Here is a 24500-nt window from a genome sequence, read left to right on the forward strand (position 1 = left end):
CACAGGGGCTACCGGTGCCATTGGACCACCAGGGACTTTTGGCAAGTCCTGTGGGGGTCAGGAGGGTCCCCCAAGATTTGCCAAAAGTCCCTGTTTGTCCAGCTGGGGTCCAGGAGCAATCTCCTGCACTTGGGCCATCGGCTGCCAGTAATCAAAATGGCGCCGATAGCCTTTGCCCTTACTATGTCACAGGGGCTATCTGCGCCATTTTGAATACCAGCAGCCGACGGCGTAGATGGCTCCCAGACCCCTGCTGGACCACCAGGGAGTTATGGTAAGTCTTGGGGCGATCAGGAGGGTGGGGGTTTTGTTTAAATTCGCTCCTTTAGATGGCCGAATAATTTGGTGAAGATTTGTTGTATTCGTGGGAATTGCGATACGTTTCGCTTCTCGAATATGGCTCTATATGTTGCGGATTGCCCAATACATTGCAAACGATTGCACATCCCTATCAGAAGCATACAGGCAGTGTTGTCAAAAGTGGGAAGCCCTGCGGTATAAGTGTTGAGATGAGAAGAGGAGAGACGAAACTCGTGTCAAAAAATAAGGAAAATCTGTCCTAACAAGCAGGAAAATATCAGAGAATGTGCCATACCTTCAAAAACAGGTACGAAGAAAAGGTGTACTAATTACAGCATAAATTTTTCAACATGGGGAACAACATGATGTCAGGAATATTACCAAAAATAAAGGAAAGTAAAGAGAGAGGTTGTCAAAAAAAACAAGCTAGCGGGACATATAGAATAACCCAAAATTACCAATGGTACTGACCTCAAAATTTAACTCGGGTAGACAGAGAATGAATGCAAATCACAGAGGCACTGGAAACGGGATGGTTACGGACCAAGCTGGTCTCATAAAGATTATATCTAAGAATGGAAAACAAGAATATAAGAACAACAGAAACATAGAAACATAGAAATGACGGCAGAAGAAGACCGAATGGCCCATCCAGTCTGCCCAGCAAGCTTCACACATTTTTCTCTCATACTTATCTGTTTCTCTTAGCTCTTTGTTCTATTCCCCTTCCACCCCCCACCATTAATGTAGAGAGCAGAGTGATGGAGCTGCATTCCAAGTGAAATATCTAGCTTGATTAGTTAGGGGTAGTAGGGGTAGTAACCGCCGCGATAAGCAAGCTACACCCATGCTTATTTGTTTTACCTAGACTATGTTGTACAGCCCTTGTTGGTTGTTTTTTCTTCTCCCCTGCCGTTGAAGCAGGGAGCTATGCTGGATATGCCGTGAAGTATCAGTTTTTTTCTCCCCTGCCGTTGAAGCAGAGAGCCATGCTGGATATGCATTGAAAGTGAAGTATCAGGCACATTTGGTTTGGGGTAGTAACCGCCGTAACAAGCCAGCTACTCCTCGCTTTGTGATTGTGTTTTTTTTCTTCACCCCTGTCGTTGAAGCTATGCAGGATATGCGTGAAGCATCAGGTTTTGTTTCCCCCCCCCCCTGCTGTTGAAGCAGAGAGCTATGCTGGAAATGCGTGATGTATCAGTCTTTCTTCCCATGCCGTTGAAGCAGAGAGCCATGCTGGATATGCATGGAAAGTGAAGTATCAGGCACATTTGGTTTGGGGTAGTAACCGCCGTAACAAGCCAGCTACTCCCCGCTTTGTGAGTGCGAACCCTTTTTCTTCTCCCTTGCCGTTGAAGCAGAGAGCTCTGCTGGATGTGTGAAGTATCAGTTATTCTTCTCCCCTGTCGTTGAAGCAGAGAGCTATGCTGTATATGCATTGAAAGTGAAGTATCAGGCATATTTGGTTTGGGGTAGTAACCGCCGTAACAAGCCAGCTACTCCCCTCTTTGTGAGTGCAAATCCTTTTTTCCATTTCCTCTTGCTGTTGAAGCTTAGAGCGATGTTGGAGTCACAGTAAGCATGTGTATGTTTATTGAATAAGGGTATTGTGTCCAGGCAGTAGCCATCATTCTGGCGAGTCACCCCCTCTTCATTGGCGGCCTCTTGACTTTATGGATCCACAGTGTTTATCCCACGCCCCTTTGAAGTCTTTCACAGTTCTGGTCTTCACTACTTCCTCCGGAAGGGCATTCCAGGCATCCACCACCCTCTCCGTGAAGAAATACTTCCTGACATTGGTTCTGAATCTTCCTCCCTGGAGCCTCAAATCGTGACCCCCTGGTTCTGCTGATTTTTTTCCTACGGAAAAGGTTTGTCGTTGTTTTTGGATCATTAAAACCTTTCAAGTATCTGAAAGTCTGTATCATATCACCTCTGCTCCTCCTTTCCTCCAGGGGTGTACATATTTAGATTCTTCAATCTCTCCTCGTACGTCATCCGATGAAGATCCTCCACCTTCCTGGTCGCCCTTCTCTGTACCGCTTCCATCTTGTCTTGTGTCTTTTTGTAGATACGGTCTCCAGAACTGAACACAGTACTCCAGGTGAGGCCTCACCAAGGACCTGTACAAGGGAATAATCACTTCCCTTTTCTTACTCGATATTCCTCTCTCTATGCAGCCCAGCATTCTTCTGGCTTTTGCTATCGCCTTGTCGCATTGTTTCGCTGTCTTCATATCATAGACACTATCACCCCAAGGTCCTCTCCTGCTCCGTGCACATCAGCCTTCCCCCCCCATCGAATACAGTTCATTCGGATTTCCACTCCCCATATGCATGACTTTGCACTTCTTGGCATTGAATCTCAGCTGCCATATCTTCGACCACTCTTCCAGTTTCCTTAGATCCCGTCTCATTCTCTCCACTCCTTCCGGCGTGTCCACTCTGTTGCAGATCTTAGTGTCATCTGCAACAGACAAACCTTACCTTCTATCCCGTCCGCAATGTCGCTCACAAAGATATTGAACAGGACCGGTCCCAACACCGATCCTTGCGGTACACCACTTAAAACCGCTCTCTCTTCAGAGAAGGTTCCATTTACCATCACACATTGTCTTCTGTCCGTCAACCAATTTGCAATCCAGGTCACCACCCCGGCACTCACTCCCAAGCTTCTCGTTTTATTCACCAGTCTCCTGTACGGAACCGTATCAAAAGCTTTGCTGAAATCCAAGTATATGATATCGAGCGCTCTTCATCGATCCAATTCCTTGGTTACCCAGTCAAAAAAGTCAATCAGATTTGTCTGACAGGATCTTCCCCTGGTGAATCCATGCTGCCTCTGGTCCATCAATTCTCCAGACTGTAGATAGTTCACTATTCTCTCTTTCAGCAGTGACTCCATTACTTTTCCCACCACCGAAGTGAGGCTAACCGGTCTGTAGTTGCCTGCCTCCTCCCTGTTCCCACTCTTGTGAAGCGGGACCACCACCGCTCTTCTCCAATCACTCGGCACCACTCCCGTTTCTAGGGATCTATTGAACAGGTCACACAGCGGACCCGCCAGAACATCTCTGAGCTCCCTCAATATCCTTGGATGAATCCCATCAGGCCCCATGGCTTTGTCCACTTTCAGGTTCTTTAGTTCTTCCCACACATTTTCTACTGTAAAAGGATTTTCATCTATTCCACTACCCTCCAGTTTCTTGTTGTGTAGAGATGGTCCTTCTCCAGGGTCTTCTTTAGTGAACACAGAGCTGAAGTATTCGTTTAATATTTCTGCCATTTCATCGTCTCTCTCCACACATTGATCATTACCACCTTTCAATTTCACTATACCACTTTGGACCTTTCTCTTTTCGCTGATGTATCTGAAAAATGTTTTGTCACCATTTTTTATCTCCTTGGCAATCCTCTCTTCTGCTTGACTCTTTGCCAACTTGATTAATTTCTTTGTCTCCTTCAGTTGATACAAATATTCTTCTTTGTGCTCCTCCCTTTGGGATCCTTTATATTTCTTGAATGCTGTTCTTTTAGCTTTAATTTTGTCAGCCACCTCCTTTGAGAACCAGATAGGTTTCAGTTTTCTTTTGCTTTTCTTTACATTTCTAACATATAGAGCAGTTGCCTTGGTGATTGCTCCTTTTAGATTGGTCCACTGCTGATCCACATCTCTCTCGTTCTCCCATCCTTTAAGTTCTTCCTCCAGGTAGTTCCCCATTTCCTCAAAGTCTGTGTTTTTGAACTGTAAAACTCGGGTCTTTGTGGTTCTTTTCCCTATTCTTTTATTGATATTAAACCATACCGTTTGATGATCACTGCTGCTGAGGTGGGCGCCCACCTGGACATCTGAGACATTATCTGCATTAGTGAGCACTAAGTCGAGTATAGCTCCTTCTCTCGTGGGTTCCCACACCATTTGTTTGAACAAAGATACTTGCATGGCATCCACTATCGCTCTACTATTTTTAGTTTCTGCAGATGGGATTTTCCAGTCTACATCTGGCATATTAAAGTCACCCACGATCACCACTTCTCCCTTCTTAACTATCTTATGGATGTCTTCAACCAGATCTCTGTCCAGCTCTTCCTTTTGGTTTGGAGGCCTGTAAACTACTCCAATATAAATGGACGCTCCGTCATCTTTTTTTAGGTCGACCCATAGAGCTTCTTCAATACCCCAACTTCCTTGTAGCTCAGTTGCTTGGATGTTGTTTCTGACATAAAGAGCCACACCTCCCCCTTTTCTATCCTCTCTGTCCTTCCTTAACAAGTTGTAGCCTGGTATTGTTGTATCCCATTCATGAGATTCTGTGAACCATGTTTCTGTGATAGCAACAATGTCCAATTCTGCGTCAGCCATTAGGGCCTGCAGATCTGGGATTTTATTTCCCAAACTATGAGCATTTGTGGTCATAGCCTTCCAGGTACTCTCTTTACGGTTATTGCATTTCCTGGACTCCTTGTGAGATATTAGTTGAGATTTGTTATTCACTTCACTATTTCTTTTTGTGGTTGTGCCACTGTTGACAGAGTTATCCATCTCAATTAGAGCAAAGAGTAAATTCAGATGAGAGGAACAAGGTATATCACAAAACTTAATGTGTCATGGAACTTACCAGTGTCGCTCAGGCAGTGTGAGAGCAGAGAGTCCTGCAGTGTAAATGTTTAAATAGGTGGGGGAACCGAAACTCGCGCCAAAATCAGTCATGTGACAATGATTGACAGGCTATGTGAACAAGAACCAGTGATTAAATATGTTTATTACAGAGATACAGGAATAGTACAGGGAGAGTATAAAAGAAAAGCAAAAATAAAGTGCTAAAGTGAGTAAAAGAAGAATGCTGCCCTAACCAAATGGAAATGAGAATAATTAAAGATAAAAATAAAAATAAAAAAACTGACAAGCTTTGTCCGTATCCAACCCGTTTCCAGTGCCTCTGTGATTTGCATTCATTCCCTCTCTACCCGAGTTAAATTTTGAGGTCAGTACCACTTGTAATTTTTGGGTTATTCTATATGTCCCCGGTTTCGTTTTTTGACAACTTCTCTCTTTGCTTTCCTTTATTTTTAGGTAATATTCCTGACATCATGTTGTTCCCGTGTTGAAATATTTATGCTGTAATGAGATTTGTTCTTTGCGTACACTTTCTCTTCGTACCTGTTTTTTATAGGTATGGCCACATTCTCGGGTATTTTCTGCTTGTTAGGACAGATTTTCCTTATTTTTGATGAAAGTCCCATCTCTCCTCCGCTCATCTCAACACTTATACTGCAGGGCTTCCCGCTCTGACAACACTGCCTGTATGTTTCTGATAAGTTTGTTTTCACATAATTTCACATATGTGGGCTTGACCTCTATCCTCGATTGCTGTGCCTGTCCATCCAGGCCTTATGTCTCTACAAGAGCTTGACCTCTATCCTCAAATTCTATGCCTTATCATCCAGGCTTTACGTCTCTACAAGGGTTTGACCTCGAATGCTGTGCCTGTCCATCCAGGTATTATGTCCCTATGTGGGCTTGACCTCTATCCTCGATTTCTGTGCTAGTCCATCCAGGCTTTATGTCCCTATGTGGGTTTTTGCTCTAACCTTGATTGCTATGCCTTTCTGTCCAGGCCTTATGTCCCTACGTGGGCTTGACCTCTATCCTCGAATGCTGTGCCTGTCTGTCCAGGCCTTATGTCCCTACGTGGGCTTGACCTCTATCCTCGAATGCTGTGCCTGTCTGTCCAGGCCTTATGTCCCTACGTGGGCTTGACCTCTATACTTGATTGCTGTGCCTGTCCATCCAGGCCTTATGTCTCTATAAGAGCTTGACTGTATCCTCGAATGCTATGCCTGTCCGTCCTGGCTTTACGTCTGTACAAGGGTTTTACCTCGAATGCTGTGCTGGTCTGTCCAGGATTTATGTCCCTATGTGGGCTTGACCTCTATCCTCAAATGCTGTGCCTGTCCATCCAGGCCTTATGTCCCTATAAGAGCTTGAATCTATCCTCGAATGCTATGCCTGTCCTTCCTGTCTTTATGTCTCTACAAGGCTTTTACCTCAAATGCTGTGCCTGTCTGTCCAGGATTTATGTCCCTATGTGGGTTTGACCTCTATCCTCGATTGCTATGCCTGTCCATCCAGGCCTTACATCCCTAAAAGGGCTTGACCTCTAACACTGTGCCTGACTGTCCTGGAGCCCTTTCCTGCTCAAAGGAAAGGGAACTCTCCCCGGGGTAGCTGGCCAACCTATCTCTTAGTACCTATTGACCCATGTTAAACCGCTGTTCACAGTGGACCTCCTCCATGTCTCCATGCTTTGAAGGCTCGTGCTCCACTCTAGGGGCCAACCCATTCTAGGGAGCCCTTTGCTGTTCAAAGCAAAGAGAACTCTCCCCGGGGCTAGCCTGTCTTGCCCCAATAAAAACCACAGGGAGTGACTACCTCGGCTCTGCCAGCCTGTCTTGCCCCTATCAAAACCACAGGGACCAGACTACCTCCACTCTGCCAGCCTGTCTTGCCGCTATCAGATTTCTGCCACTCTGCCTTGCTGCCATACACCAGATGACTCACTCAACTCCTTATGTTGTTCTTGCCACTATCCTATTTCCTCAGTGTGTTGGTGCTAGTCTTTCTGCTTGCTATGTTTCCCCTTCATTGTGCTGTAGGATGTTGATGCCACTTGTCTTGCCACTTTGCCTGTCATGCTGCCTTCGATGGTTCATGCACCTGTTATCGGTGCTCTCTTTTGAAGCTGTGGTGTGTTTTTGACCCTGTCGCTGCTGCTTTGCACCTCTGTTAAAGCACTCTTGCCATTCCTGGTACCCTTTTGCCCCTTTAAAGTGCCTTAGGTTATTCATGCCACTTTGGTGCCACTTTGCCACAGTCTAAGTACCTTGGAGCTCTTTCCTCATTCTCATAGCAGCTCCCCAGAATTTTATCAGAATTGATAAGAAAACTCCAATTCTGCTGCCAAAAATAAGCTGCAAATACTTCCCCCTTTGACTTTAATGGGAAATTGGAAAATGAATAAAACATATCAACAAATTGGTTTTTCCCCCTAGGAAACAAATGGATATGGGTCCTGGCGAAATGAATACCGAATAGCAATGGATTTTTCCTTCTGCACATCCCTAGCATAAACATGTTGAGGTAGATATTTAAAAACCAATTAGATGGTTAACTCACAAGTTATCCATTGGGGTAATCTTAATGAGACAGTCTATTAATTTATATTGTAAATAAGTGTAAATGAGAGAAAAAATTGTAAATTAGTGAAATATAAAACTCTTAAAATAAAATAACTATTAAAATGTATTAACTTTTCAATGATAATGCATTTTGAGGTCAATATTCAAAATGTGTTCAGTGCTCTTTAGCTGGATAAGTGGGACTTATGTGGCTGAGTAGTGGCTGCTTAATATGCGCGTATGTTCAGCAGCCTCCACTTACCCATAAAATTCCCTTGTACGGCTAACATGTATGTACAACAAAAGTGACCTGCATAGGGCAGATTGGAGGTAGAGTCTAGAAGTCTAACTTATTCGCCCAACTACCGATATTCAGAGTTAGGCTTCTAAGTGGACAGTTTAAGTGCCTTATAGAGCTGGTCTAAGCTTAGCTGAGTAGACTCATTCGGCGAAGTGTGCACGTATACGTGTATATTCAGTGGCTTCGTTGTGCTGCTGAATATACATCGTAACTTAGGGGGTCGTTTTCAAAAGCGATCGCACGCGAAAAGGGACTTTTCGCATGGAAAAAGTCCCTTGGTGTGCGATCACTAAATGGGGCGGAGTCGTTCCCAGAAGAGGAGGAGATGGGGTGGTACCGGGGCCGACACTGCGGATACATTGCTGGTGGCAAAAGGTAAGGACCCTTATCGCCGCCAGTTTCACGCTGAATAACCTTTTATGGTGTAGTTATTTGGTGCGAAAGCCGGCAGCCAGCACACCGCAGTAGTGCGATGGCTGTCGGCTTTTGCAGACCCAACCCCCGCTTCCCCCCCCCCCCCCGCCTCCCATTACAGCCGGACTTTCTAAGGTCTTAGTCGAATAAGTTTTATCCAGCTGAGTTACGTAAATGGCCAGCTTTGAATATTGACCTCTTTAAATATAATATATATTATAAAGCACAGATGCTATGCATTTCATACTGGATTTTCCATAATATAATGTGTAACATATTTTTCTCGTGGAAAACCTTTTCTGTATGGTTTGGGAGGAGTTGAAAAACAGGTAGAACAGGTTACAACAGATCAAGGCTAAAAATGAATTTCAGTTTTTGAGAAGCACTGAAAGGATAAAATATGCTTTAGATGAGACGACAATAGAGTTTGCATCAAAAAAGGTAAGATTTTCTTTAATGAATTTCAAGTTTACCATGCTTACATTAGTAGCTCAGTTCCAAAAGTTTCTTACCTGATTTTTCCTCTTTGTATCTCAAAATACGTAAGCTAAATAATGTTCGATATATAACATAGCTAGATAGGAAGACATAGCTAGATTTGATTTGTCCTTATTATAGGCACATATTTATATATAGGTAAATTCTAGTCTTTAAGAGTTATTTATATTTTCTTAAGAAGCTGAATGTTTGCTTTTATAGTATAAACTACAAAGTAATATACAAGAATTCATGAAGTTCTTTTAAAACTTGATAAAGAAGTTTTAAAAGAGGTCTATAAAATCATGAGAGCTCTAAAACAAATAAATGTGAATCAGTTATTTACTCTTTCAGATAATAGAAGGACTAGGGGGCACTCCATGAGGTTAGCAAGTAGCGCATTTAAAACAAATCAGAGAAAAATATTTTTCAGTCAATGCACAATTAAGCTCTGGAATGCGTTGCCAGAGGATGTGGTTAGGGCACCTAGTTAATGTAGTTCGTTTTAAAAAAGGTTTGGATAAGTTCTTGGAGAAAAAATCCATTTACTGCTTTTAATCAAGTTGACAGAGAGTAGCCACTGCTATTACTGGCATTAGTAGCATGGGATCTACTTAGGTTTGGGCACTTGCTAGGTACTTGTAGCCTGGATTGGATTGTAGCCTGGATTGGAAACAGGATGCTGGGCTTGATGGACTCTTGGTCTCACCCTATATGGCAAAGTCTTATGTTATGTTCTTATGAACTGGATATACCAGTGTTAAGCCAATGCATGGATTTTTAGGCTATGCTTCTATATAAATCAACACTAAAAGGTCCATATTCAATCATTGGGCAGACTGCAAAATTAGCCAGATAGCAGAGTTAGCCAGTTAACTTATCAAGCTAATCTAATTCCTTCCAGTAATGTCCCGGAACATCCCTACATTATCTGGCTAAATGAGATGTCTGGCTAATGTTTAGCCAGATAAATGCCCAAAATATTCAAAAGTCAGCATTTATCCAAATAATTTGTGAGTTATCTGGCTAAATGTCTCTAAATATAGACCTCTAAGGCGTTACATGTGTAAAAGCAGCATATATCATAGCAATTTTCAAAAGCCTATTTACATATGTAAAGTCCATTTACATACATAACCTTTTGAAAACTACCTCCAGTATTAATTACTGAACTCTCTGTAAGCAAGATTTCCTAAAATTCACCAGCAAAAGAGAAAAGTCATTATTTTACAACATTGAAAACAAGCAGTTTTATGGCCGGCGCCATCTTTAAAGATGGCACCAGCCATCCAGTGCTCCTACCATGTGACAGGGGCCGGCCAATGGCATGGATACCCTGTCACATGGTAAGGGCAAAGGGCCATCGGTGCCATTTTTATTAGTGGCAGCCGACGGCCCGAGAGCGGGAGATCGGTCCTGGCGTCCCCACTGGACCACCAGGTAATTTTAAAACATTTTTTTGGGGGGGGGGGGGGGGTGGCTAAGGGGTCAGTTTTAAAGGGTCGGGGTAGGTTTTCTTTTATTGGGCCATTGGCGCCATTTTTATTAGTGGCAGCCGACGGCGCGAGAGCGGGCAATTGGTCCCGGGGCTTCCACTGGACCTCTAGGTGATTTTAAAACGTTTTGGGGGGGTTTGGGAGGGTGGGGGAAGGTAAGGGATTAGTTTTAAAGGGTCAGGGTGGGTTAAGGGGTTGTTTTGGTGTGCCGGTTTTCCCGCCCTCCCCCAAAATAACTCCCGTCAGTAGACACAAACCCGATTAACGATTTTTCACGATAAATCGGGGGAATTTCTATTGTATCGCACTCCTTAGCGATTTTTGACGATTTAAAAAATATCGGACGATATTTTAAATCGTCAAAAAACGATTCACATCCCTAGTGCCAATGGTAAACTCATTTGAAGAGCTGGGCCCTTGAGTAGTTTAGAAAGTGAGCATTGGGGTATTTGAGGAATACAGAGCATGTTGGAGCTAAGATAAGAATAGAAATATTGTTAAATACAGGTGAAGATGGTTTCAGAAAAAAACAGAATCTAGGCAGAGCTTGGTGTGTAGCAATGCTGACAAGTTTGTGTTTATTTTGGAAAATACGTTTATAGTAAAGATGTGGGTAGTATAACACAAGTCACTGTTTCTACTAAGATAAGGGAATTTGTTTATTAACTAATCCATTTTTGAAATTCCATCTTGTATAGCTACCAAATCAGTCATTACTTTCCTGCTACAGAAAAAGTCCTCTTTTCTGCTAATGTACAGTGCTGTATTTCTTTGGGGAAATCCATTAAAAAAACCCGAGTATAACCAGAGCCCTCAGTTTCCTGCATCAGATTTTGGAAGATTCTGCAGCAAGCGTTAACAAATTCTGTGGCAAATTTACATCATTTTTATCTTTTTGTAAAAAAGTCTATTATTTTATTGAAAACCATATTTTTTTCAATAATTTTTATTAAATGAGAAGAAAAGAAATAAGTAACATTACAAATAAGATCAGGGTCAAACAATAAAACATCTTGTTCACATGATCCTACAATCAGTAGGTTATATCACAGACATACCAATCACAGAATTAGCATGGCAAGGTGTTCTGCAAACAAGAGAAATAGGTGGATTTGTGCAAATTAGATAACTAAAGGGCTCATTTACAAAAGCGATCGCACACGAAAAGTCCTTTTTCGCGTGCGATCACTAAATGTGGGTGGCGTCAAGACAGGAAGAGGAGGAGTTGGAGCGGCACCGGAGCGGATGCCGCGAAGACAGCACTGACGGTGAAACGGTAAGCTTCCGTATCACTGCCTATTTCGCGCCGAATAACTACACCTTTTATGGTGTAGTTATTCAGCGCGATGCCGGCAGCAATCGTACCGCGGATATGCGATCGCTGCCGGCTATCGCAGGACCGCCCCCCCCCCCCCCCGTTTCACCCCCCTGTACCACGAGATTCAGAGAGCCTGGCGGTGTTAGTAAATCCAGGCCTAAGTCTCCGTCACGTCAGTATTGCACCCCAAAGTCGAAAATTCCCTCTCTGAAATAAAGTACTTTACCCATGTAGTTCCTTTTGCCTTAATTTTTTCAAAGTGGCATGCCGAAGCTGAAAAGATGGTACATCGGAATCACACCAATGAGATAAAATAACCTTTTCTGCCAAGATGATGGGTACAGCAAGAAATTTTTTCCCCCCAACAGGCAGTATATCACTCCTCTTAAACAGATATAAATACACCAATTTGCCATCTCACTGAACAGAGGTATTCAAAATATGAGCCACATATCTCTGCCCCTGCTCCCCAAAAGATTGTAACACATTAGAGATGTGAATCGTGTCCTCGATCGTCTTAACGATTGATTTCGGCTTGGAGGGGGAGGGAATCGTATTGTTGCCGTTTGGGGGGGTAAAATATCGTGATAAATCGTTAAAATCGTTAAAACCCGCTAAAATCGTTAAAACCCGCTAAAACCCACCCCCGACCCTTTAAATTAAATCCCCCACCCTCCCGAACCCCCCCCCAAATAACTTAAATTACCTGGTGGTCCAGGCGCCGGAACCCTCGCTGAACGACCTCCTGCAGTCGATCTCCTGCCGGCGCCATTTTCCGTACGGAAAACGATTCGCGGCGGGAAATCGCTCCCTGACCCCCGCTGGACCTCCAGGAACTTTTGGCCAGCTTGGGGGGGGGCCTCCTGACCCCCACAAGACTTGCCAAAAGTCCAGCGGGGGTCCGGAAGGACCTCCTGCCGTCGAATCCTGTTGGTCTATGGCCGCCGCCATTTTTCGGCGCCATTTTGGAAAATGGCGCCGGCTGAAGACAACAAGATTCAATAGCAGGAGCCCGTTCCGGACCGCTGCTGTTCCGGACCGCCGCTGGACCACCAGGTAATTTAAGTTATTTGGGGGGGGGTTCGGGAGGGTGGGGGATTTAATTTAAAGGGTCGGGGGTGGGTTTTAGCGGGTTTTAGTGTGCCGGCTCACGATTCTAACGATTTATAACGATAAATCGTTAGAATCTCTATTGTATTGTGTTTCATAACGGTTTAAGACGATATTAAAATTATCGGACGATAATTTTAATCGTCGTAAAACGATTCACATCCCTATAACACATGATATCCTGTACACATATGACACAAGTCCCCAGAGAGAATATGACATTTTAAACACATAGGGGAGTCCCATAAATACATCTGAGTGCCTTTTTCCCTGGTAATATATATTATATGCAATAGTTTAAACTGAAGTTCCTTAAAATTAGCAGGGAGTAAGTATCAATAGATGACAGTAAATGCCTCCATGATATCTGCTTCTTCCAGTTCATCTCCCAAATCTGCCTGCCAAGAAGTAAGCACTTAATCAATTTAGACATCATGGGCTTGTCCTTCAGGTGTCACACCCATATACCCACTTTATGAAATCGAGGCACAATTTCAAAAAAAGATTTGTCTGCCTCCGTAAAAGTTACAGTATCTGCATTCCTCTGAGAAATATGCAGAATATAGTGTCGGGCTTGTAAATATGCAAAGACGTTACAATTGAGGACTATCCCACTGGTCACATAACTGCTGACAAGAATATAAGGTTTTTGACTCAGTGTCTATCATCTGCCCACAACTACGCAGCCCTTTCAGCACCCATTGTTGTCAAACGGATCGTGCCATACCCACAGGGAAATCATTATTACCCATAAAAAACGGAAGGGAGACACCTATGAAGACTTTTGATCCCTACCTCTCCACCATTTCCAGGCTTTTCAGACCGCAGTCACCCAAAAGGTAGAGAGATGGAGCACCTGAATTGCCTCCTTAGAATAGTGCAATAAATTAATGGGTTTCTGTGGCTGAACCCAGGCTTTGAAAAAGTCTTTGCTATCATATTTATGATGATCAGAGGTCTAGTCCTGTATGTAATGAAACAAACAGGCAACATTACAACTATGCAAATCAGATGCATCCAGAACCCCCTGGTTTTCCCCCTCATTAAAACAACCAACTTAAATCTAGCCCGCTTATTACACCAAATAGTCTGAGATCATGGACCTGTATATTAATATCTCTGCATTTTGCACCCAGAATGGGATCATTTGTGAGTTATAAAGAATTTAAGGCTAATTGATCATTTTTATTATGGCACATCGGCCCATTACACTGATCGGAAAGGACATCCACTTATGCAGGAGAGATTGGCTACATTCAAAGTATGCATATCTTTATGGAAATGCATGAGCCAAATACCTAGATATTTCAAGGCCTCCACATTCCATTTCAACAGGAAATACCTTCTCCACATTTCTGGGTACTCAGGATAGAGAGGAAATGCTTCAGATTTATTGTAATTAATTTTCAAACCCGAGGAACGCACCAAATTTATAATGCAGATGATATAATTTATGGTGACCCTGGGGTTACCCACAAACAGCAGCATATCATCTGTGAATAGATTAAGTTTAAATTGCTGTTATTGATAAGAAATACCCTGAACCAATTCAAACTACGCAGTTTAAGAGCTAAAGGCTAGAGAGCCATTTCATATAAGAGTGGGGAAAGTGGGCAGCCTTGCTGCTTTCCCCTTCGCAATGAGAAAACAGAGGATAATGTATTATTAACCAATATTTGAGCCATGAATTGATGATACAACAACTGTACCCTACTTAAAAACATATCTCCCATATTATTTTGCTTGAGGATCTGTAGCGCTGTGATGGGGGAGAGCACCAGGTGGTGCTCACCAGCGTGGGACAAAATGTGTGCCCTTGCGATGAGTTGATCCTAGGCTGGAACCCGGGGACCTCTACCGGACCTGCACGCCTCCGTGAAACTTCCAATGCAATGGTGGTCTCTGAATGGTCCTCCGACCATTCCCAGCCCTTTCAGACTCGCTGCAGGGAGCAGCAGAGGCGGCAGGCCGGGCAAGAGACAGAGCTGGACAAGGACCAAGGACAGGCTTGGACAAAAGTCAAACATGGACGAAGGTCAAACATGGATGAAGATCAGATGTGGATGATGGTCAGACATAGTGATGGTCAGTTGTAGACGATGGTCAGATGTGGACGAAGGTCAGATGTGGACATGAACTCAGGCAAGGCAAGACATGAACTCTGGAAAGGCAAGGCAAGCTAAAATCATCAATAAAACTCAGAATGGAGGAGACTCCAGATAGAGCACTAACCCCCACAGCCGGGAAGGAGGCTGCAGTGGCCAGAAAGACCCACAGACTATCCACTGGAGCACTGCCCACCAGGGGCTAGGCGTAGCCGGAGTCCAGTGCATCGGAGAACTATATACAAGACACATAAAGATCCTTGGCTCTGACGATGGAGACGATCCACCAGCAATCTACGCACCCCAGCGGGGGTGGTCACGGACCACTGGGCCGCAGCGCGCCCTACCAACCCAGCCGGGCTGGTCACGGACCACGCTGGGAGGGATCCGATGAAGCCTTGGACATCTGGACAAGACGGACATCAGACGAAGACTAGGCCGAGGAACATCAGGAGTGGAAGACATCAAGGCTGGAATGAACATCAGGACTGGAAGACATCAGGGCTGGAACAGATGACAAGACAAGGAACGTCCAAAGAAGAGACCAGGACAAGATGACGAAGGATCCAACAACAATACAGGAATGCCATGCAGGAGCAGAGAGCAGGAAGTTCAAGAGAGAACATACTCCTTCCAAAGGCAAATCTGGATTGACGATGGAAGGCTGAAGCAGGAAACACCCAGGGAGGAGTCAGAAAAGAACCAGACCTTTACTAGCCCTTTAACTCCAGGGAGGAGCCACGGCCCCACGCCTAAGGAGAGGAAGCAGGAAGTCTGCAGAACCCTGGACAGCGGCCCTGCGGACGCTGACACTGAGAAGCAGGAGCTGGGCCTCTGCACAGGCCCCGACGTGGGAGACGGCTTCCCTGCTGCACAGGAGGAATTGAGGGCGGCTCCAGCCATGAAGAGACACCGAGGAGTGCGGCTTCCAGGCTAGAGAAGTGTTATAATTAGTGAGGTTTGGGTGGACCCTTGGACACTGTGGCAGCTGACCAAGCCCACCGGGGGAAGTTCCGTGAGGGGCCACAGGTCAGGCTTAGCTTAGGACACACAAACACAGAGATTGATCTTTTATTAGACAATGTGATGAAGCCACCAGAGGTGGCAGTAGTGAGCAGTAGAAGTAGCCCGGCTGGGCTAGTATCCCTCCAGTGCTGGAATAGCGACTCCTTCGGTAGCAGTGCTGAGGTGGAAAGAATTAGGGATGTGAATCGTGTGATCAATCATCTTAACGATCGATTTTGGCTGAGGGGGGGGGGGGGGAAATCTGATCGTCTTAGTTTTTTTGGTTAAAAAATCGTTTTATCGGGGGAGGGGGGAGGGCGGGAAAACCGGCACGCCAAAACAATCCTAAAACCCACCCCGACCTTTTAAAATAAATCCTCCACCTTCCCGAACCCCCCCAAAATGTTTTAAATTACCTGGGGTTCAGTGGGGGGGGGGGGGGGGGTCCCGGCGTGATCTCCCGCTCTCTGGCCACGGCTGCGTTAATAGAAATGGTGCCGGTGGCCCTTTGCCCTTATCATATGACAGGGCAAAGGTAGCGCCGGCGCCATTTTGGTTCCTGTGACCCGACGTCACGAGTGCAGGAGATCGCTCCCGGACCCCCGCTGGACCCCCAGGGACTTTTGGCCAGCTTGGGGGGGCTCCTGACCCCCACAAGACTTGCCAAAAGTCCAGCAGGGGTCCGGGAGCGACCTTCTGCACTCGGGCCGTATTGCCAATATTCAAAATGGTGCCGGCGCTACCTTTGCCCTCACTATGTCAACAAAGTGAGGGCAAAGGTAGCGCCGGCGCCATTTTGAATATTGGCAATACGGCCCGAGTGCAGAAGGTCGCTCCCGGACCCCTGCTGGACTTTTGGCAAGTCTTGTGGGGGTCAGGAGCCCCCCCAAGCTGGCCAAAAGTCAGGGGAGGGGATAACTGGGTGAGTACACAAGTAAAAGAGAGGATATTTAACAAGCAGCGATACAACTATTTGCATTCGGGTAGGGTTATATATGCAAATGAACTAATATACAATGTTACATGGCATGTGCACTTGACACATTTAGCATGTGGAACTTGCTAAATGTGTCAAGTGCACATGCCATGTCCCAAATGTGTCAAGTGTGTCAAGTAATGTGTCAAGTAAATGTGTCAAGTAAATGTGTCAAGTGCACATGCCATGTCCCGAACCCCCCCAAAATTTAAAACATTTTGGGGGGGTTCGGGAGGGTGGGGGATTTGTTTTAAAGGGTCGGGGTCGGTTTTAGGGTTGTTTTGGTGTGCCGGTTTTCCCGCCCTCCCCCTCCCCCGATTTACGATTTTTGACGATAAATCGGGGGAATTGTTATTGTATCGCGGCTCTAATGATTTTTGACGATTTAAAAATATATCTGACGATTGTTTTAAATTGTCAAAAAACGATTCACATCCCTAGAAAGAACTGAGAATAATGAGTACAGTGGAATATGCACAAAGCCCCAGTATGGACAACCCCAGGATAGGGAGAGCAGGCCCTCGAGGAGCGAGTATCTGATCCCTGAGAGCTGAGAGGCTTGAAGGTAATGTACTTACACAGCGGTTCCATGTAGGAGATGACACTAGGGCTGGAACGGAGGCAGGCCCTCGAGGAGCGAGTACCTGGTTCCAGGAAACAGCTCTGAGGTGAAGATGGTAGTACTCACTGCTGTTAAAGATAGCAAATCCTTCCAGGCAGAAGAGAAGGTAGGAGCAGGCAGAGAGTCAGGGAACATGGGTCTCTTGAGGAGCGAGTACCGGTTTCCTGATAGCGACCTGAAAAGCAAGTGAGGCCCCCGAGGAGCGGGTACCACGTTAGCGTTAAGAGTCCAAAGGAAATTGGAGGCAGAGTAGCTGGGTACAGAGAGCGAATCCCATCCGTAAGAATCCCCCTTGCTAACTCAAAGGCTAGCAAACATTGTAGGCTTTAAATATCCGGGCAGCGTGACATCATCACAGGGGGACGCCCCTGAGGCTTGCGCCAAGTAGGAAATAAGAGTGAGGGCAATGAGTGAGGTACCAGCGGAGTATGGCAGGAGGCAGCGCCCAAGCCGGTCCGGGGACGCTGGAGAGGACAGCAGGCAGATGCCGCGGCAGCCAGGCGTCTATCCACAGCGAGAGGAGGTGCAAAGAAAGAAAGATAGGCAGAGTGAAGCCGTCAGGAAGGGACGGTTGCAACAGGAAGGACTCATGTCAGCGACAGCCTCTGGGCCGTGAAGAGGCACTGAAGTCTGCAGCTCCCTGCCACTCTGGAAGATATAGAGGCAAGACCAGAGCAGTTCCATGCTGCGAGAAGATCCACGGCGCGGCCTCCTGCCATTCCGGTGATGACATCAGGGTTGGGCCGGGCCAGCCTGAAGAAAAGGTAAGAGCCTGCTCGTGGACCGCAAGCAGGATCGCAATGTGATCCACCAAAGATATGACCGTTCTACCCAGTCAAAGGCCTTTTCAGGATCTAGGCTTATTCACAACCCTACTATGTGCTCCTTCTTTTTAACCAAGAGCACCAAAAGGGCCTTTAACAGATTGGTGGAGGCATGTCTGCCCTTAATGAACTCAGTTTGATCAGGAGCAACTAAAGTGTGATGAGTTCATTAACTTGTCTGGCGAGAATGGAGGCCAAAATCTTGATATCTTGGTTATGTAGTGAGATATGCCTATAAGATTCAGATTAAAGTGGATCTTCACCAGGTTTTTGTAATAGAATAGTAGCCACATTATGCCCTGGTGCTAAATGGCTTTGTTCTCAGGCAGTAGTGAATATGTCCTTCATAGGTGTAAGAATCTTATCTTTTAAAATTGTATAAAATTCTGCACCAAAGCCATTGGGTCCTGGAGATTTCCCCAAGTACAGAGAGGTGATAGTGTCTCTAATTTTGGCCTCCTGGATGGGCATATCCAAAAGCTGTCTCTCCGCACAGGAAAGACATGGTAGCTGCAAATCCTGAAAGAATTCCTACAGCCCCACATTCAAGCAATGATTGGAAGTATATAGCTGCTGGAAATAATCGTTAAACACCTGAACTACCTGTGCAGTAGCTTTATGTTATGAAAATTCAATTGGCCAACAAACACTTTCTTCCTGTTATCCTTTAGCAGGTTTTCAAGAAGCCTCCCGGACTTATTACCCCACTGGAATGATTTAAATTGAAAAAATAAATAAATTTGCATAGCCCTAAAATCCAAAAGTACATCCAGGTCCCTGTGGGTAGTAAGTATTTGCTGTCTAAGGGCTCATGTGAGAGACTGTACATGCAGCCGTAAGTTCTACTGATTTCTTTTACAGTTTTAACATCTGTCTGGTGCACTCCCTACTCTTTGTCCCTTGATAAGCAAAAATCTGCCCTCTCAGCACTGCCGTTGAAGCGTTCCAATAAATGATAGGATCCATTCACAGAGAACTTGATTAATAGCATTTAATGGACTTCTCCTCCAAGAACTTATCCAAACCTTTTTCAAACCCAGCTCCACTAACTACACTAACCACATTCCCTGGCAACAAATTCCAGAGTTTAAATGTGCATTGGGTAAAAAAAAATGTTCTCCAATTAATTTTAAATGTATTACATGTTAACTTCATGGAGCGCCCCCTAGTCCTTCTATTATCCAAAAGAGTAAATAACCCGTTCTAGATCTCTCATGATGTTAAACACTTCTATCATATCCCCCTTTAGCCATCTCTTCTTCAAGCTGAACAGTCCTAACCTCTTTAGTCTTTCCTTATAGGGGAGCTGTTCCATCCCCTTTATCATTTTGGTTGCCCTTCTCTGTACCTTCTCCATCACAACTATATCTTTTTTGAATTGTACACAGTATTCAAGGTGCGGTCTTACCATGGAGAGATACAGAGACATTATGACATTTTCCATTTTATTCACCATTCCCTTTCTAATAATTCCTAACATTCTGTTTGATTTTTTGACTGCCGTAGCACACTGAGCTGACGATTTTAAAGTATGTTTACTGAAGAAGATGTTGGGGAGGTACCCGTAATGGAGAAGGTTTTCATGGGTAATGATTCAGATGGACTGAATCAAATCACGGTGAACCTAGAAGATGTGGTAGGCCTGATTGACAAACTGAAGAGTAGTAAATCACCTGGACCGGATGGTATACACCCCAGAATTCTGAAGGAACTAAAAAATGAAATTTCAGACCTATTAGTAAAAATTTGTAACCTATCATTAAAATCATCCATTGTACCTGAAGACTGGAGGATAGCAAATGTAACCCCAATATTTAAAAAGGGCTCCAGGGGCGATCCGGGAAACTACAGACTGGTTAGCCTGACTTCAGTGCCAAGAAAAATAGTGGAAAGTGCTCTAAACATCAAAATCACAGAACATATAGAAAGACATGGTTTAATGGAACAAAGTCAGCATGGCTTTATCCAGGGCAAGTTTTGCCTCACAATTCTGCTTCACTTTTTTGATGGAGTTAATAAACTTGTGGATAAAGGCAAATTGCTAGATATAGTATATTTGGATTTTCAGAAGGCATTTGACAAAGTTCCTCATGAGAGGCTTCTAGGAAAAGTAAAAAGTCATGGGATAGGTGGCGATGTCCTTTCGTGGATTGCAAACTGGCTAAAAGACAGGAAACAGAGAGTAGGATTAAATGGACAATTTTCTCAGTGGAAGGGAGTGGACAGTGGAGTGCCTCAGGGATCTGTATTGGGACCCTTACTTTTCAATATATTTATAAATGATCTGGAAAGAAATAGGACGACTGAGATAATCAAATTTGCAGATGACACAAAATTGTTCAGAGTAGTTAAATCACAAGCAGATTGTGATAAATTGCAGGAAGACCTTGTGAGACTGGAAAATTAAGCATCCAAATGGCAGATGAAATTTAATGTGGATAAGTGCAAGGTGATGCATATAGGGAAAAATAACCCATGCTATAATTACACAATGTTGGGTTCCATATTAGGTGCTACAACCCAAGAAAGAGATCTAGGCGTCATAGTGGATAACACATTGAAATCGTCGGTTCAGTGTGCTGCGGCAGTCAAAAAAGCAAACAGAATGTTGGGAATTATTAGAAAGGGAATGGTGAATAAAATGGAAAATGTCATAATGCCTCTGTATCACTCCATGGTGAGACAGCACCTTGAATACTGTGTACAATTCTGGTCGCCGCATCTCAAAAAAGATGGAGAAGGTACAGAGAAGGGCTACCAAAATGATAAGGGGAATGGAACAGCTCCCCTATGAGGAAAGACTAAAGAGGTTAGGACTTTTCAGCTTGGAGAAGAGATGGCTGAGGGGGGATATGATAGAGATGTTTAAAATTATGATAGGTTTAGAACGGGTAGATGTGAATCGGTTATTTACTCTTTCGGATAATAGAAAGACTAGGGGGCACTCCATGAAGTTAGCATGGGGCACATTTAAAACTAATCAGAGAAAGTTCTTTTTTACTCAATGCACAATTAAACTCTGGAATTTGTTGCCGGAGGATGTTGTTAGTGCAGTTAGTATAGCTGTGTTTAAAAAAGGATTGAATAAGTTCTTGGAGGAGAAGTCCATAACCTGCTATTAAGTTCACTTAGGGGCGGATTTTCAGAGCCCTGCTCGCGTAAATCCGCCCAAAACTGGGCGGATTTACGCGAGCAGGGCCCTGCGCGCCGGGAAGCCTATTTTACATAGGCCTCCCGGCGCGCACAGAGCCCCGGGACTCGCGTAAGTCCCGGGGTTCTCGGAGGGGGGCGTGTCGGGGGCGTGTCGGGGGATTTACGCCTCCGGGAGGCGTAAATCCCCCGACAAAGGTAAGGGGGGGGTTTAGACAGGGCCGGGCGGGTGGGTTAGGTAGGGGAAGGGAGGGGAAGGTGAGGGGAGGGCAAAGGAAAGTTCCCTCCGAGGCCGCTCCGATTTCGGAGCGGCCTTGGAGGGAACGGGGTAGGCTGCGCGGCTCGGCGCGCGCCGGCTATACAAAATTCATAGCCTTGCGCGCGCTGATCCAGGATTTTAGTGGATACGCGCGGCTCCGCGCGTATCTACTAAAATCCAGCGTACTTTTGTTTGCGCCTGGAGCGCAAACAAAAGTAGGCTATTCGCGCGCCTTTTAAAATCCGCCCCTTAGAGAATAGCCACTGCCATTAGCAATGGGAACATGGAATAGACTTAGTTTTTGGGTTCTTGCCAGGTTCTTATGGCCTGGATTGGCCACTGTTGGAAACAGGATGCTGGGCTTGATGGACCCTTGGTCTGACCCAGTATGGCATTTTCTTAAGTATTATCCACTATGATGCCTAGATGTCTTTCCTGGGTGGTATCTCCTAATATGGAACCTAACATCGTGTAATACTGCATGGGTTATTTTCCCCTATATGCATCACCATGCACTTATCCACATTAATTTCATCTGCCATTTGGATGCCCAATTTTCCAGTCTCACAAGGTCTTCCTCAAATTATCACAATCCGCTTGTGATTAACTTCTCTGATAGCCAATTTAGTAAAAGCCCATTCCTGCAGAGAATGCACTGTTTTACTCATAAAAATGGCTTTGAAAATTATCACAAAAGGAGGGCGGAGTAAACAGCACATACATATAGATAAATAGCTACAAAAGTAATGCGTGGCAAACACATTACTTTTGAAAATCATCATACAGCAGCAGTCCCAATCTACTTTGAAATTCAAAATAATGGAAGTTGCTAACTGATAACCTTTCAAAACTTTAAGGGATTATTTTGAAAGGATTTATTTAGCAAACATCTCAGATTTAAGAGCATAAATGGCCTTTTGAAAATTGCCCTGGGGATTGGGCATTTTGGGGGTGAGGAGACAAAGTTTGGTTGGGTACAGAATTTACACTCGTATTTTGGATTTTTTAAAGTATGCACACAAATATGCATGCCCAAAATTATACCCTCTCCTGAACTGGAATAACTTTGAACATATATTTTGGTGTCAGTGACCACATGTGGTTCTTCATGGGCAAAATACTGCTCTTGTCTCCTGTTCTCATGTCAACTGGACAGCACAATGGAAAAAAAGAGAAGAGAGGCTGGAACAGGAAGCACACTCAGCATTGCATAGCAGAGAAAAGCCTATCCATCACCTATGCTTATGTCCTCACTGTGCTGTTTGTTGCTGTGGAGATGGGGAGGAGGTGTTGGATCAGGAAGCAGAAGCTTCTCTCTGTTCTTCCCTGATCTGCCCCTTCCCTCTTGTCTGCAACCAGCCACAATGGATGAATGGATGGAAAGGAAGCAAGCCTCAGGGGTGGTTCTATAATGAGCCAGGGTGAGGCAGTGGCTTCAGGTGGCAAAATTTTGGTGCAGCAATAGCTGTCCCCCAAAACACCCTTGCAGCCCATGCCTCATGTTAAATTTTGTATTTTTACAGTAGCTGGGTTCCTACAACCTGCCAGCAGGATGATCTACAGGGTGGCATTGCCTAATGATATGCTGGCAGGATTCCCTATCCCCTCCAGCAGTAGGATGATCCTGTGGTGGCGGCACACTGACATTGTGCTGGTGGAATACCCATTTCCCATCAGCAGGAAAACCCTGTGGCAGCAAGAAAACCCAGGGTGGATGGAGGGAGGGAAGGGAAGAGTGGTGTGAGTGACAGAGGGAAAACAGGGATTATGAAAAGATGTGCATGATAAAGTAGGTGTGTGTATGTGAGAGTCTATATGCATGTGTATGAGAGATGGTATATGAGAGAGTATGTATACATGTGCTGAGATGGTATATAAAAGAGCCTGTAAATATGTGTGAGTGTATATATGTGAGAGAGAGCCAGTATGTGTGTGTGTGTGTGTATGTGTGTGTGTGAAAGAGCATGTGAATACTGTTGCATATGTGTGTGTGTGTGTATGTGTCTGTGTGAGAGAAATAGGGTGTGTGTGAGAGAGTCTGTGTGCATGTGTGGGTATGCATGAAGACCTGTGTGCAGGTATGTGTGAGGAACAGAGAGCCTGAGTATGTGTGAGAGAGTGAATGTATGTGTGTGTATGTGTGTGTGTTTATGTGTGTGAGAGAGAGAAAGAAAGGATAATGTTTGTTCAGTTCCCCTCCCCAAATCCACAACAATCTCAGAGTGACTGAAAATCTAAAGATCCCAGGTATGGAGAGCAGTGAATTTTTAAAATTCTAATTATTTTTAATTGTTGAATATTATTTGATGTGTCTATTGGGTTTTTTTTTCCACTGTTGCATTGCATATAGAGTCTGGCTTAATGCAGTTTCCAGTTCAGGTTTTGTCTGTACATTTCTGTTTATACTTTATGGTCTGTTTTTTCTGTATTTGTTGAGGGTCTGTATTTGCCTGAGTGTCTGAGGTGAGGTATTCTGCTGGCATGTAGTTTCTATGTAGACATCTATAGCAGCCTGGCTAGTTCTGTTTTCGTAATATGAGGTATATCAGTGTTTTAGGGCATGGTGTAATATTTGTAATGTTGCTTTTTCATAGGTAGGGTTGTTTCTGTTTGAGTACTGACATTTAGTGCTGTTTGGTATGAGAGGTTTAATATTGTAATTGTTATTCAGTTTAGTCATGGCTTTCTGAGGACTTAGCCCATATCTAACACACTTTACAATATGTCTAATATCATATGAGTTCCAAGTGGCTTTTTTTTTCAGAGTTTTCTGGTTAGAATCACAGCAGAGCATGTAAAAATAATATACATGTTGTTGTGATATTTTTTACCTTAGAAGACTTTGAATGTTATTTTTCATGTAAAAACTGTTATTATAAATCTAAAATTTTTAATTGTGTGTGGGCTGGGAAAGAGGGAGTGCAAGGCTGTAAAGTATACCAAGAGCATCTAATATCCTTGC

Source organism: Rhinatrema bivittatum, chromosome 9 (assembly GCF_901001135.1).
Source record: "Rhinatrema bivittatum chromosome 9, aRhiBiv1.1, whole genome shotgun sequence".
Taxonomy (NCBI): Eukaryota; Metazoa; Chordata; class Amphibia; order Gymnophiona; family Rhinatrematidae; genus Rhinatrema; species Rhinatrema bivittatum.